Consider the following 15,069-nt stretch of genomic DNA (forward strand, 5'->3'; position numbering starts at 1 on the left):
TATACATATATACTGTGTATATATATACTGTATATGTATGGGTTAGGGCTACCACCTAACCCTTATGTATGTAAGTACAGTATATGTATGTATGTATGTGTATATATATGTATGTATGTGTGTATGTATGTATGTATGTATATAAATCTATATACACACTAATTTTTTTTGTTTTGTTTTTAAAGCTGTTTTAGTCCATCTCCATAAAACCAGAAAGAGCTAGCATGTAACCTATTTTGAAAAAGTTTTATTATAATTATTATACCAAATAAAACATTGCGAAAATCGGTTTAAATCGAGAATCGATTCTGAATCCAGTGTTTCCCACACATTCATTTATATGTGGCGGGCCGCCACGAAAGAATTAAGGCCGCGACAAATAGATTTTTCGGCATTTTTTTAATTTTTAATTTTTTTTAATTTTTTTTGTCCTGTCCAGCTTCTCAGGCAAATCATATAGTTGATGTAGATGTACATATCGGCTTTTCAGATTTACTTTACAAAAGAGAAGTGTAGGATCAAGATTTTTGGAGCTCTTTGTTCAGTGGATCAGATGTTTGATGAAGCTCTGTGTCTATCTACCACCACTACTGTTTTCTGTTTATTTGTTACTGACTGTGGCAGGACACCTCTGCCTCTGTTTCACTTTATGTTGCTGGTAAATAATATGGTTGTAGTAGTAGGCTAAAGTTAAATTATTTAGTATGCACTAATTAAAGGGGCAGAGCTTTAAGAGACATTTTAGCTTTTATATTTTTATAAGATATATTTTTTGTTAGAACCACATTTAATAAATATATTTCAGTGAATAACTTATTGTTCAAATCTGTATATAAATATGTACATAAAGTGTTGTAATTATATTGTAAAATGGATGGATGGATGTTTAAAACAAAACTGTTATTAATTAGTAAGTATACATTTTTTGAGCCTTTTTAGAGAAAATCATATCATTGTAGTAAATTATGCAAATTACTCGATGATGTCATGGTGACCACGCCCATAGCCACGCCCCCACCGCCACAGGTATCTTGGCAGTTTATGGGAAACACTGGAATCAAATCATCACCCTAGGAATCGTATAGAATTGTTAAGTGCCCAAATATTCACACACCTATATGGTAATTTATTTGTTACATTATTAGGAAACGTGGAACTAAAAGTTCATTATTATTACAGATTGTAATTATTTTCCAACTTAAATTCCTACAAATGTAACCAACATTACATTATTAACATGAATAATACAGATTTATATGCAAGTCAAGCAGATATTTGTGGACTTATTGAGGATGTAAATATTGCAGTGAAAGTCAATGAAATGATCATGTAAAAATCAAAAATCTGGATAAGTCTGTGTCAAAAGCTGCTGAAATGCCGCAAACACTTGCACAACTTGCACACCCATACACGGTCAACTACACCCCCTAAAGGAGTGTGATGTGAGTGAGATCAATGTGATATGTTTACTAGTAAAATCATACTATTACATACCTGCTCATTTGCCAGTGCTAATAGTGTACTCACAGCAGTAAAACTATTCAAAAACAATTCTCATGTATTATTTATTCCAATGTTTTCAGGTCAGCTTCTCATGCCTAATCTTTTTTCCAACTTTTATACAGCAAGGGACACTAAAAAGCTAAACAGGTTGTCTGTTTAGTGTTTGCACTTAGTGTGACAATCATTGGTACTTTAACTTTAACTTTAACTTTATGCTTCAATAAAACTAGTCCTTGTTTATTAGCATCACAAAAACAGGTGTAATGTATTCAGAGACATATTGAGAAAATGTGAATGTTATCCACATAATTCACATCTACCGTAATTTCCGGACTATAAGCCGCTACTTTTTCCCCTCGTTCTGGTCCCTGCGGCTTATACAAGGGTGCGGCTTATTTACGGCCTGTTCTTCTCTGACACCGACGAAGAGGATTTGGGTGGTTTTAGTACGCAGGAGGAAGACGATGACACAATGATTAAAGACTGACTTTTCATATACCGGTAGGCTGCTTATTTTGATAACGTACATGCGAGCACTTTGTATTACTTTGCAGCGTTGTATTATTTGTACTCTGCACGAATGCTGTTCGCCATGTCAAAGATGTGAAAGTTTGATTGAATGATTGAAAGATTTATTGTTAATAAATGGGACGCTTTGCGTTCCCAAACAGTCATCTCTGTCCCGACAATCCCCTCCGTGGTAGCAGGAACCCCTATATACTACGCTAATTACACATCAAAACCCTGCGGCTTATAGTCGGGTGCGGCTTATTTATGGAGCAATCTGTATTTTCCCCTAAATTTAGCTGGTGCGGCTTATAGTCAGGTGCGGCTTATAGTCCGGAAATAACGGTAAATTCTGTTTGAGGCCTGCAAGCCATAATGGCCTTCCTTCTTTTTAGACAATCACTATTTTTTCACTACTTTGTGCAGGTACAGTAGTACTGTACAGGTTTTTATCTGAATGCTCAATTTTGAAAGCCGCAAAAACACTGCAAAAGTTAACCATTTAACTTTAGCAGAGATGCTAACAGTCCTTTTTACAGATAACATATCGTTGCGCTTTCCTCTGCCATTGCTGACATTCTACATGACATGAAGCACACTGCACTTCTATGGCAAAGCTGAAAAATGTTTGCTAGTATTTGTTTACAATAGACACGCTTCTGGTGTATTTACTTAGTTTAACCAGTTAGTTTTCCATTGTGAAAGAGAGAATTCATTCATATCATTACAATTCATTCTGGCCCTCTGATTTTCATTTATGTCTTTGTACTTTTTGTCAGTATTGATATGAAATGGTCATCAATTATGTTCATTATGGTCTTAAAAGTCTTAAGTTTGACTGGTTGAAACCTGCAGAGACCCTGAATGATACACATAAGACTCGTCAGACTACAAAAGAGGACACTGCAAACTACAACACTACTGTTTATATGTGGTTTAATAGTAATGTCAATCATTTTAAAACAAATTCTACAAAAAAATACTAAATGTCACTTATATGTGTTTGTTAGGTAACACGCTACTTCCTGGTTCATGGAGGATTGATGACTTTACACATTTGATTACAGGACAGACAGGTCAAAATATAAATGTATGATGCATTGATCAAAAAAGAGGATACAATACTGCAATATTAGTAAAAACTGTCATCTGTTTGTTAGCTAGCAGGCTACTTCCTTTGACTGGAGGGTGATAGGAACATTCCGTTTTGACTTAAAATGTTGATATTTGAGTGTTGTTTTACTACCTGATTGGTGCACACATGCACAAAGAATACAACACTTTCTTTCTAGAAATATTTTACGACGTAGCTTCTGTGACGTCACATGCTGTGATATTTCAATGTTTTTTCAAAGTTTTTATATAAAAAGAATAGCTGACCTAGTATTAAAATGAGTTAGGATAAAAAAAAATGAACAAGGGGTAGATTTAAAAAAAATAATTACCGTATTTTTCGGAGTATAAGTCGCACCGGCCGAAAATGCATAGTAAAGAAGGAAAAAAACATATTTAAGTCGCATTTTTTGGGGAAATGTATTTGATAAAAGCCAACACCAAAAATAGACATTTGAAAGGCAATTTAAAATAAATAAAGAATAGTGAAGTGAAGTGAGTTATATTTATTTAGCGCTTTTTCTCTAGTGACTCAAAGCGCTTTACATAGTGAAAGCCAATATCTAAGTTACATTTAAAGCAGTGTGGGTGGCACTGGGAGCAGGTGGGTAAAGTGTCTTACCCAAGGACACAACGGCGGTGACTAGGATGGCGGAAGAAATAGATTTGAAATAGATTCGGGCGGGTGGCGGTTGAACCAATTGGGAAATATATATACATAGTTAAATGTATAGAGAGAATCCTTCCTATGCGTCCCAGCAACAAGTGCCGCAAGTGAGCGCTCCTTCAGCGCAGCAGGGCGCATTTTAGAGGCCAGGCGCTCTCACCTGAATCCTGGCACTGTTGATGCCATTTTACTCCTGCATAGTGCTAAAAAAAAAAAGTAAGTAGACATACGGTTGGATATGTTCAACAAATTAGTCTACGTTACCTAGGCTATACCAAATAAGCCCATGTCTAACCTATATTGAGTTGGGTCAGCTGAATAATTTTGATGGTTACGTGTTGTTTGGGCGCACTACAATGCAAAAGAATTAAGACAATTGCGTTGTTTATTGTGTTTTTTTTTCTATTGGAGATATACTACTGTGTGTTCATTATTTGGCCTCGCTTTCAAGTGAAGCGCATCTCCGATTGGCTACAATGTAAGGCTATTTAGCCTGCTTTGTTTGTCGCGACCGTCCATTTTCATTATAATTCAATTATTATTATTTATTTAATTTATTTTTGTTTAAATAGGGATGACATACATATATTCTTTAACCTCACTAATGCCTTGCATCGTCTATATTAGATATATAACAACGGGCCGGTGGCGGGTGGGTGGGGTTTTGATAAAATGTTGGTTCGGGTGGATGGCGGGTGGATGATGACTTTTGTGATGCGGTTGCGGATGAAATAATTGCCTATCCGCGCATCTCTATGGCACGCCCACTCTACCAACCGAGCTGTACCGCCCCCAACAACAGGCTGAATAAGTGTACGTTATATGAGGCATAAATAACCAACTGGTATGTTAACGTAACATATTATGGTTAGAGATGTCCGATAATATCGGTCTGCCGATAGTATCGGCCGATAAATGCGTTAAAATGTACTATCGGAAATTATCGGTATCGGTTTTTTTATTATCAGTATCGTTTTTTTGTTTGTTATTAAATCCACATAAAAAACACAAGATACACTTACAATCAGTGCACCAACCCAAAAAACCTCCCTCCCCCATTCACACTCATTCACACAAAAGGGTTGTTTATTTCTGTTATTAATATTCTGCTTCCTACATTATATATCAATATATATCAATACAGTCTGCAAGGGATACAGTCCGTAAGCACACGCTGCTGCTCCACTAATAGTACTAACCTTTAACAGTTAATTTTACAAATTTTCATTAATTACTAGTTTCTATGTAACTGTTTTTATATTGTTTTACTTTCTTTTTTATTCAAGAAAATGTTTTTAATTTATTTATCTTATTTTATTTGATTCATTTTTTTTAAAAGTACCTTATCTTCACCATACCTGGTTGTCCAAATTAGGCATAATAATGTGTTAATTCCACGACTGTATATATCGGTTGATATCGGTATCGGTAATTAAGGAGTTGGACAATATCGGCATATCGGATATCGGCAAAAAGCCATTATCGGACATCCCTAATTATGGTAAGAGTCATTCAAATAACTATAACATATAGAACATGCTATACGTTTACCAAACAATCTGTCACTCCTAATCGCTAAATCCCATGAAATCTTATACGTCTAGTCTCTTAGGTGAATAATATTATTTGATATTTTACGCTAATGTGTTCATCTTTTCACACATAAGTCGCTCCTGAGTATAAGTCGCACCTCCGGCCAAACTATGAAAAAAACTGCGACTTATAGTCCGTAAAATATGGTAGTATCATCGCCACAATTTTCATCATCTTCACTCTTCTGTCATTGCAATGAATGTCTGTCCATCCATCCATTTTCTAGCGCTTGTCCCTTTCGGGGTGGTCATTTCTTTTTAAAATGTTGATTATTTTTGACAAGGCACTTTACTCAAATCTATTTGTGCAACAAAAGTAGACTTTTAAAAGGTCAGTATTGTGAATTAGTAATAAAAAGATATTTGATATTTAATGCTGCTTAGTACATCGTTCAAGTTTCTGTATGGTTTCAAAATACAATTTTCCTAAGTCATATTTGGTTTGTTGGTTTGTGTGTTACCTTTTATATGACATTGTTATTGAAATAAAACAAGTTGACAGGAAGTGACGTAGTCTTCATGCTTGCAGGGACACGTGTTTGTCAGTATATTTGCTGACACAACATACCATTTAGATGCTAGGACAGGCCACAATCTTTGTGTAGGAGTACAAAACTGTCATGTTTGGATTTCTTTGTTCATCTGTTAGCTATCAGACTACTTCCTGCTTCCTGCTCGCTTTCTGTATGTTAGCGAGCAGTACTTCCTGAACATGTGACAATTAGACTATACCACTTTAGACTTGCTTCCTGGAGTGTGGGTGACATAGAATTATATTTTGATTACAGGACAGGCCACAATGTTTATTAATGGTTAAAAAAGAGGATACAATACAACATTATAAAAATTTTAAAAAAACTGTCATGTTTGTATTTGTTTGTCAGTATATTTGTTTGCTAGCAGACTACTTCCTGGTTCATGGAGGATGACAAATGACGGGTTTTAGACCGTACCATTGTTGTCTGTATATTTGTTAGCTAGCAGACTACTTCCTGGTTCATGGAGGATGACAAATGACAGGTTTTAGACCGTACCATTGTTGTCTGTATATTTGTTAGCTAGCAGACTACTTCCTGGTTCATGAAGGATGACAAATGACAGCTTTTAGACCGTACCATTGTTGTCAGTATATTTGTTAGCTAGCAGACTACTTCCTGGTTCATGGAGGATGACAAATGACAGGTTTTAGACCGTACCATTGTTGTCAGTATATTTGTTAGCTAGCAGACTACTTCCTGGTTCATGGAAGATGGCAAATGACAGGTTTTAGACCGTACCATTGTTGTCAGTATATTTGTTAGCTAGCAGACTACTTCCTGGTTCATGGAGGATGACAAATGACAGGTTTTAGACCATACCATTGTTGTCAGTATATTTGTTAGCTAGCAGACTACTTCCTGGTTCATGGAGGATGACAAATGACAGCTTTTAGACCGTACCATTGTTGTCAGTATATTTGTTAGCTAGCAGACTACTTCCTGGTTCATGGAGGATGACAAATGACAGCTTTTAGACCGTACCATTGTTGACAGTATATTTGTTAGCTAGCAGACTACTTCCTGGTTCATGGAGGATGACAAATGACAGGTTGTAGACCGTACCATTGTTGTCAGTATATTTGTTAGCTAGCAGACTACTGTACTTCATGGTTTGTGGAGTGTGGATCATCTAGCATACAATTTTGATTCAGAGACAGGCCAAAATGTTTATTAAATGGTTAGAAAAAGAGGATGAAATATGGCAATAGTGGTAAAAAAAACTCATGTTAGTATTTGTCCATCTGTTTGTTAGCTAGCAGGCTACTTCCTGGTTCAAAGATGGGACTCAAGCATGTGGAGCAAGAAGACTTTCTGTCCCTGCGGAAGAGACAGGATTCTTTATAAAAGGTTATGTCTCATGCGTCTGAGAAATGGCTGCACTGGAGGTTATTTCTCTGTGTAAACTCCTTTGCAGATGCTTGTTAGCTTACTGAGCGAGCGGGACGTCAAATAGGTGACTGATGGCTCGGTCAGCAGCAAGGGCAGACGTCGGCCTCCAACGTTACGCCTTTAAAAGACGTCTTCAGAGGTCCCTCAGGGTCTCACTGACTCCTTTTTTCCTACATCAACCCATCTCAAAGGTACAAGCCCGCTATCACGGCTCCATACTGCACCTTTTTAAATAGCATTTGCATACATGCGTGCTGTTTTTAGGAATAATAATCATCTGACATTATTATCACGTCATTTGGCCATGAAAAGTGTGCAAATTCATATTCCAAAGACTTATGAATTATGGCAATAAATGGACTTCACAACTGTGATGTTTGTAATAAATACATCAGATAATGCATTGGGTAGCTTTAATGATGTTCTGAATAATATGTTAAATAGTGTCATAGGTGTCTTGAAAGTGATATTTATTTTATTGATTAAAAAAACATGGTTAAAGAAATCAAATGCTTTCAATGCGTTGAGGAAATATAATAGGGAAAAAATATGAAGAGAAGCACTGCAGGTAGAACTCAAAAAAGTAGAAGATTGTGCAACAGTTTGTTTACAGCAGCAATTAGATTCACAAGGTGAAACTAGTAAATGACACTCGGTATTTCAAGCCTTCTTTTGATATCATTTTGATGTGGTTTACAGCTTTTGAAAACTATAAATTGAGCATTTCAGAAAATTTGTTTTTTTTCTAAAACTGTAAGCCATGATCATCAAAATGATAACAAAAGCTTGACATATTTCAATTTGTATGTAATGATATCACATACTTGTTTCACATTGGGAGGTAAACTGCTGAAATGAATGAAGTTTTTTACCATATTCACCTGTATTTAGGTCAAATCACATTATTTTTGTAATGGAAAAGAGTATGACCTAAATAAAGAGCAAATAAGTATATATTTCACAAAATTGTATGTATTGCTTAGTTGTTTTTTTATGAAATAAAATGATCAAGCCTTTTGATATATTTGATTTAAAATATTCTCATTTCCAAAACAGACAATATTGTTAAAATTCTTATTGTAATAGTTGGTGGTGATTTCCATTTCAATGAGTGGCAGAAATGTGTTGAATTTTCAGCCTAAAAAAATGAAAGGACAGTTATTTTAGAGCATATACGATATTAGCATTTCTATACCAAGGAAGTTTGGTGTTTAGCAGGCAAGTAACCTCTTCAAAGCCAGCGTCCTCTACAGCACTGTTTCTTAACCATAGGGCTGAGGCACATTGTTGGACCGTGAGCGCCCCCTACAGGCCCGTCTAAAAATGTGTTTCTCAGCTGCGATTCGTATGGGTTCAGTTGTAATACACTTTTCCACCACGTGTGGCAGTGATGACAATATCAAACAAACAGAAGAAGTCAGAGAAGTTTCTTAAGCACAAAAACTTTGACTAAAGTAGTGAAGCTGTATTTTAATTTGTACTTCAATTTTCATGGATTGTTTAGTCAGAAAGCATGTTTGGTATTGTTTATTTATTTTAACACAACATAGTTGTGTGTAAATGTATTTTAATCAGTTATTTATGAGTCCCTTCTTATGCAGTATATTTGATTGGTACATCCATCCATCCATTTTCTACCACTTGTCCCTCTCGCGGTCACGGTGGTGGCTGGAGCCTATCTCAGCTGCATGCAAACATAAGGCGGGGATAAGTCCCAGGGATTAGTACTTATTCTTCTAATCAGCACAACCACAGTTTGTTTGTTCAATTAACAATGTTTTATTAAAACATGCTTTTGTATCATTTGACAAAGTTGTAAACTGTAAGTAGGTTAGATATAATTATTGAATAGGATTAAAATCAAGAGTAAGATGACTAATTTAGCATTAATATTTGAGTGGCCCCGAGGTGAAAAAGTTTGCCAACCTCTGCTCTCCAGTGGATATTTGTCTGTGGGCCACTTCTTTAGCCTGTTGTGCAAGCCCACAAATGTCCACTGTAGATGACGCCGGTTCTCAGGAGCATATAGAGGTCCAAATGTCAATCCAAGACAGTTTAGAGGAGATCTCTTTAGTATTTTTAGAACAAAAGACACAATCTTAACATTACCTTCAAATACTGACTAACTTAATGTAACTGATTGGCAGCCGCTAGTAAATGCATGACTTTTGCAGAGTCACCAGGCTTGACCTTTAATAAGGTTGCATCCACATTTATGTAGATGCCTGAGCCCTTCACCTGTCAGGCTAAACTCTAATAGCTTGCATCTTGTTGTGTAACTACTTCAAACATCTAATCAATATCATGCCATTCTCTATTACTCTCCTTTCACTCTACAAGTGCACCCGTCTACTACATTGCACCTTTAATTGATGACACGTAAAGAAAGACTGGACTTCATGTTAGTCTCTCCAGGAATTAGCAATGTCAAGGTCAATTCAACTACCGTCATTTCTGGACGGTCGCGCGCACCGGGAATAAAGCCTACAGACATCACACATGGGACAGTTTAGTAAGTAAAAATGGTTTTAGTTATGCTGTAAAACCTACAAATGTGACTTAGATTTATGAATGAAGAATCCACACGAGTGGAAGTGCTATGGAATGCTAGAAGACCGAATGGCAACTGTACTTCCGCTAGGTTTAAAAAAAAAAAAAGTCTAAACAGAAGGTCAATGCAGCACTGCAGTGAGTGAACTCGTCCAAAAGGCGGCGCCATAGCACAAACAATAACACAACTATTTAGTGTGTTTGCTTTTTTAAAAACTATTTTAAAGTCAGAGGATTAAAGTTTAAAGATTAAAGTACCAATGATTGTCACACACACACTAGATGTGGTGAAATTTGTCCTCTGCATTTGACCCATCCCCTTGGGGAGCAGTGGGGAGCAGTGGGCAGCAGCGGCGCCGCGCCCGGGAATCATTTTGGTGATTTAACCCCCAACTCCAACCCTTGATGCTGAGTGCCAAGCAGGGAGGTAACGGGTCCCATTTTTATAGTCTTTGGTATGACTCGGCTGGGATTTGAACTCCAACCTACCGATCTCAGGGCGGATGTCGTTGTGCATCCCTTTGAGACACTCGTGATTTGGGGATATATAAGTAAACTTTTGATTGATTGAAAGTCGTCTGTCAGCGAATAAAAATCAATGAATTACCGTATTTTCCGCACTATAAGGCGCACCTAAAAACCTCAATTTTTCTCAACAGCTGACAGTGGGCCTTATAATTCTGTGCGCCTTATATATGGACCAATATTGAGCCACAACAGGTCTCGCAACTACGGGATGCATAACGTAACCCCGCCTCTACTGTAGCGTCTATTCTATGCGCCTTCTAATGCGGTGCGCCTTATATATGAACAAAGTTTTAAAATAGGCCATTCATTGAAGGTGCGCCTTATACCATACTTGCCAACCCTCCCGTTTTTAGCGGGAGACTCCCGGTATTCAGCGCCTCTCCCGATAACCTCCCGGCAGAAATTTTCTCCCGACAAACTCCCGGTTTTCAGCCGGAGCTGGAGGCCACGCCCCCTCCAGCTCAATGCGGACCTGAGTGGGGACAGCCTGTTCTCACGTCCGCTTTCCCACAATATAAACAGCTTGCCTGCCCAATGACGTCATAACTGTAGAATGATCGAGGGCGAGTTCTTGGTTTCTTATGTGGGTTTATTGTTGGGCAGTTTCATAAACGTCCTCCCAGCGCGGTAACAACACACCACAACAGCAGTCACGTTCAGTCTACCGTAAAGCAGTTCATCTGCCGTAAACAGCAATGTTGTGACACTCAATACTGCCATCTACTGGATAGCCTCCAGAACACTGAAATTCAAGTATTTCTTTTATTTCTATGTATAATAAAATAAATATATATATATATAGCTAGAATTCACTGAAAGTCAAGTATTTCATACATATATATATATATATATATATATATATATATATATATATATATATATATATATATATATATATATATATATATATATATATATATATATATATATATATATATGAAATACTTGAGTTGGTAAATACCAGCTTAAATATATTCCCATCTTAACCACGCCCCCGACCCACCCCCGACCACGCTCCCACCCCCCACCTCCCGGTATCAGAGGTCTCAAGGTTGGCAAGTATGCCTTATACTCCGGTGCGCCTTATAGTGCGGAAAATACGGTAGCTGCACCGTTTTATAAGCAGCAGGATTCAAAGCCTAAGAAAAAAGTAGCAACTTATAGTCCAGATTTTCGGTACCGACCTCGAAATATGTACAGCCTCATAACTTTGTCCAACGCCTGCAACTTCCCTGCATATTTTACACAATCTGCGTCATTTTTGCCAATAGACTTTGTCTCAAACAGGTTTGTTTCTTGTGTAGGCAGAGCAAGCAGGAACAACGTGTAACAGCTCATCAACAAGTGATGTGCCATACCACTGATTTTATTTACCATCAGATACCGAGTAAAATTCAGACTGGTATCGGCAAAACCGACTTGATACTTGGTACAAATACACCTCATGTGTGAGGTCAAAAGTAGTGTATTTCAAGTGTTGCTGCTCTTGGGGAATCATCTTTAAAGGATATAAAATCAGAAAGTGAAACAAATGATGGCCTTTTTCTGCACTGAATGTTATTTAGATCTAATTCTCTATGTAGTCTCTCAAATTAGACATACACTTGCTATTTTATAATACCGAGTGATCATTTTAACTGCCAATCATTTTCTTAAACAAATAGACTGAATAAGTGAACACAGCACAATGTGCATGACATACTTACCTCGGCGGAAGAAAAAGTACTTCCCACTTCCCACCAGTCTCATTTTATTTAGACAAGATCACAACGATTTAGAAACTTTACATCGTGTTCCTGTTATTAATGTTCATGATCTCAATTAACTTAAGTATCAATATTTTGATGTGAGATTTAATATTAAGGCATAAAGATCTGGATCTGCTATTTATTGCTCCAATTTCACAATGGTTGTCCTCTCACGTAGCTCAGGGGCCGTACTTATCAAGCTTCTTAGAATGACTCCTAAGAAGTCTGCTAAGAGTTGACTTAAGAGTAAATAAATTCTTGGCTGAAAGCTGCACTTAAAAGTTAGTTATCAAGCGTCTTACTCACACTTTCAGCGAAGTGTAGGACTGAATCTTAAGTGTCACACTCAGAGCTGAATTACGACATTACTATGTGCCGTAAACGCAATTTTAGGTGACGTCATTTCTGTGTCCATAGAAATGACCAATCACGGAAGGGAATCCGTTGTCTAAGAATAAAGAAATATCTTGGAAATATTTAAGTGGACAATGGGAGTGTATATTTTGACAATAAACTACAAAATAATACAAAACAAACTAGTCCCCGCCGGCACTCACGCTACCGCTCCCTCTCTTCTCTCGCCCACACACTCACTGACGTCACTCACCTCACGGCCACACACATACGCTACTGTCATAACATTTTCTTTCCAATTCATTAATTAGGCAACTAATTTGAAACTGGTGTGGGTGGCTCTATATATACTAGCCCACTGCAGCCACATGCAGAATTCAACAAGGAATCGAAAAGTATTAAATCTGTGACAAAAATAATACCCGCTCTGTCTAAACGATACCGTTTGATCAGCTGCTCGTCATCAAACAAATCCAGGACATTGTTCCGTTCCCTGAACGTTCGCGCACGTCTCTCTCGCCTCAGTGCCATCCCCTGCTGGCAACTCCTAACCACCTCTGAAGGTCTCTTAAATATCGTGGAGAGTAGGAGTGATTCTTAGACTTAAGAACGTTGATAAAAAGCTTTTATTCTTAAGTTTGAGAGTAGGACTAAATTTCGCAAATTCTCTGGACTTAAGTGTAAAATGGCACTCTAAGAAGCTTGATAAGTACGGCCCCTGAGCTACTTCCTGTTCCTGTCGAGAGCGGATAATGGATAATGTACTACATAAACATTTAGCTGTAGTTATAACTAGTTATCACTTTGCTAAGTTATAATGAATTAAAACAGTGCAGTCATTTGACATTTAGTATGTGCTTTTATCTGCCATATGGTGTTTATATTTCAGTTTGTGTGCTATAAAACAAGTAAAACATCAATACAGTATTTGTTTTGCATCTTTTGTTTAAATCCTGTGCTTTTTGAGGTCAAGGTTAAAGAACAAAGAAGACTTAAAACATTCGATACATTTATACAATCACACGTTGATTCAATGGTGTGCATCTTTGGGCAGATGACAATTGGATCTGATTCAATTTAGAATTTAATCTCCATTCAACTTGATTTTCCATTCAAACCGGTTCTCGCAATATATTTGGTATGACTATAATGAAACTTTTTCATTACAGATTATAAAAGTTATTTTTAGATGCATGGAGATGGCCTAAAAACTAAATGTTTTTTTTTTTTTTTAAATACATTTAAGAAAATTATTAATTTATTTAGAATCGGAATGAATAAGAATCGCGATTTGGATGTGAATCGATTTTCTTTGTGCACCCTAAAAAAAATCAACATCAAAACATTGCAACTTTTGCCGCAGATTTCTGAAAAAGCTGCCGCCAACTCAGGCGTCTTTAAGTTGCAACAATGTAGAAAAAAAGTACAAATAAATATTGGGTCATAATACAGCCAAGTGATGAGGTTATTTACCTGGTCAGAGCAGAAGAGAGGGCGGCCATGTTTCACTGTGATGCTGGAGTAAAAAGTCAAATGTACAATCCCCTCCCTTTACCTGTGCATGTTGAGGAGTGAGGGCGAGGAGCATGTTCAAGCATTTTCTAAGGCCAAATAAAAGTTTGCTTAATGGCCTCTCATTGGACAAGAGTTTTTGTGGAGGTGGTGTCAGCATTTTATTAGCCACACTTCAAAAGCTGCTGGAGCCGCAGGGGCCCATGTGTGTAAAGCAGGGCTTCTCTCGGGTGCCCCCTAATGACATGTGCGCCTTGTGTGTAATTCTTGTAATAACCAGCCCCATAAGGCCGCTCGGTGCATCAGATTGTCTGAAGAATGCTTGATGTTGACACATGCCTTGCAGAGAACATCAGCTGAATTACAGGATAGCGCCAACCCAAAAAAAAGACCAGCAGGAGTTGCAGTCGCTATAAAATGTCTAAGCGAATGCCATTTTGCCCTTTAAAAGCGTATTTCGGGTTGCAACACCTGCTTCACAGGAAAAGGCTGTTCTGATTTTTTTTTCTTTAAACTGTCCGGGCGAATAATGAGCACCTCTGACGGATGCCAGGGCACAGAACGTAGTCTTGTACTTGTACGCTACTACGACCGCAACAATAACACAAGTTTGCACATTTTTAAATGGTGTTATAGATGAGCGCCAAACACCTCAAATCTCCCGTGCTTGTGAGAGGAAAAGGTCGCTTTTGAAGTTCCAAGTTTTATGACGTCATTCATTTTTATGGACTTGAACTGACTTTGACACACCCCTAGCTAGGCCCGCAAGTTGGTGAATAAGAAGGCTTTGCTACACATCATCATTTGTAATCAGTCAGCGGCAGATGTTGGAGCCGTACGTTTGATCATTTTCTTTTTATTTGGCAAATAAGATAACCTAGCACAGGGGTCACCAACGCGGTGCCCGCGGGCACCAGGTAGCCCGTAAGGACCAGGGGCCGTACTTATCAAGCTTCTTAGAGTGCCATTTTACACTTAAGTCCTGAGAATTTGCGAAATTTAGTCCTACTCTCAAACTTAAGAATAAAAGCTTTTTATCAACGTTCTTAAGTCTAAGAATCACTCCT

General features: G+C 37.5%; 2 protein-coding genes across 6 annotated transcripts in view; one reads left to right on the forward strand and one right to left on the reverse strand.

Moving 5' to 3' along the window:
• LOC133636388 (collagen alpha-1(IX) chain-like) overlaps positions 1-15,069 on the reverse strand; it is a 71,156-nt gene that overhangs the window by 46,237 nt on the left and 9,850 nt on the right. The gene's annotated exons all lie outside the window — the stretch shown is intronic.
• LOC133635907 (protein FAM135B-like) overlaps positions 1-15,069 on the forward strand; it is a 144,109-nt gene that overhangs the window by 14,242 nt on the left and 114,798 nt on the right. The window contains exons 1-3 of one of the 5 annotated variants that reach the window (XM_062029359.1): positions 6,836-6,969; positions 7,174-7,268; positions 7,336-7,501. The exons of 1 other annotated variant lie outside the window; for it this stretch is intronic. The gene's annotated coding sequence lies outside the window, so the exon portion shown is untranslated. Of the gene's footprint in view, positions 1-6,835; positions 6,970-6,995; positions 7,099-7,173; positions 7,269-7,335; positions 7,502-15,069 lie in introns of those variants that run through there. 3 more of the 5 variants (XM_062029357.1, XM_062029356.1, XM_062029360.1) reach the window with 3 other exon arrangements.

Source organism: Entelurus aequoreus, linkage group LG20, assembly GCF_033978785.1.
Source record: "Entelurus aequoreus isolate RoL-2023_Sb linkage group LG20, RoL_Eaeq_v1.1, whole genome shotgun sequence".
NCBI lineage: Eukaryota > Metazoa > Chordata > Actinopteri > Syngnathiformes > Syngnathidae > Entelurus > Entelurus aequoreus.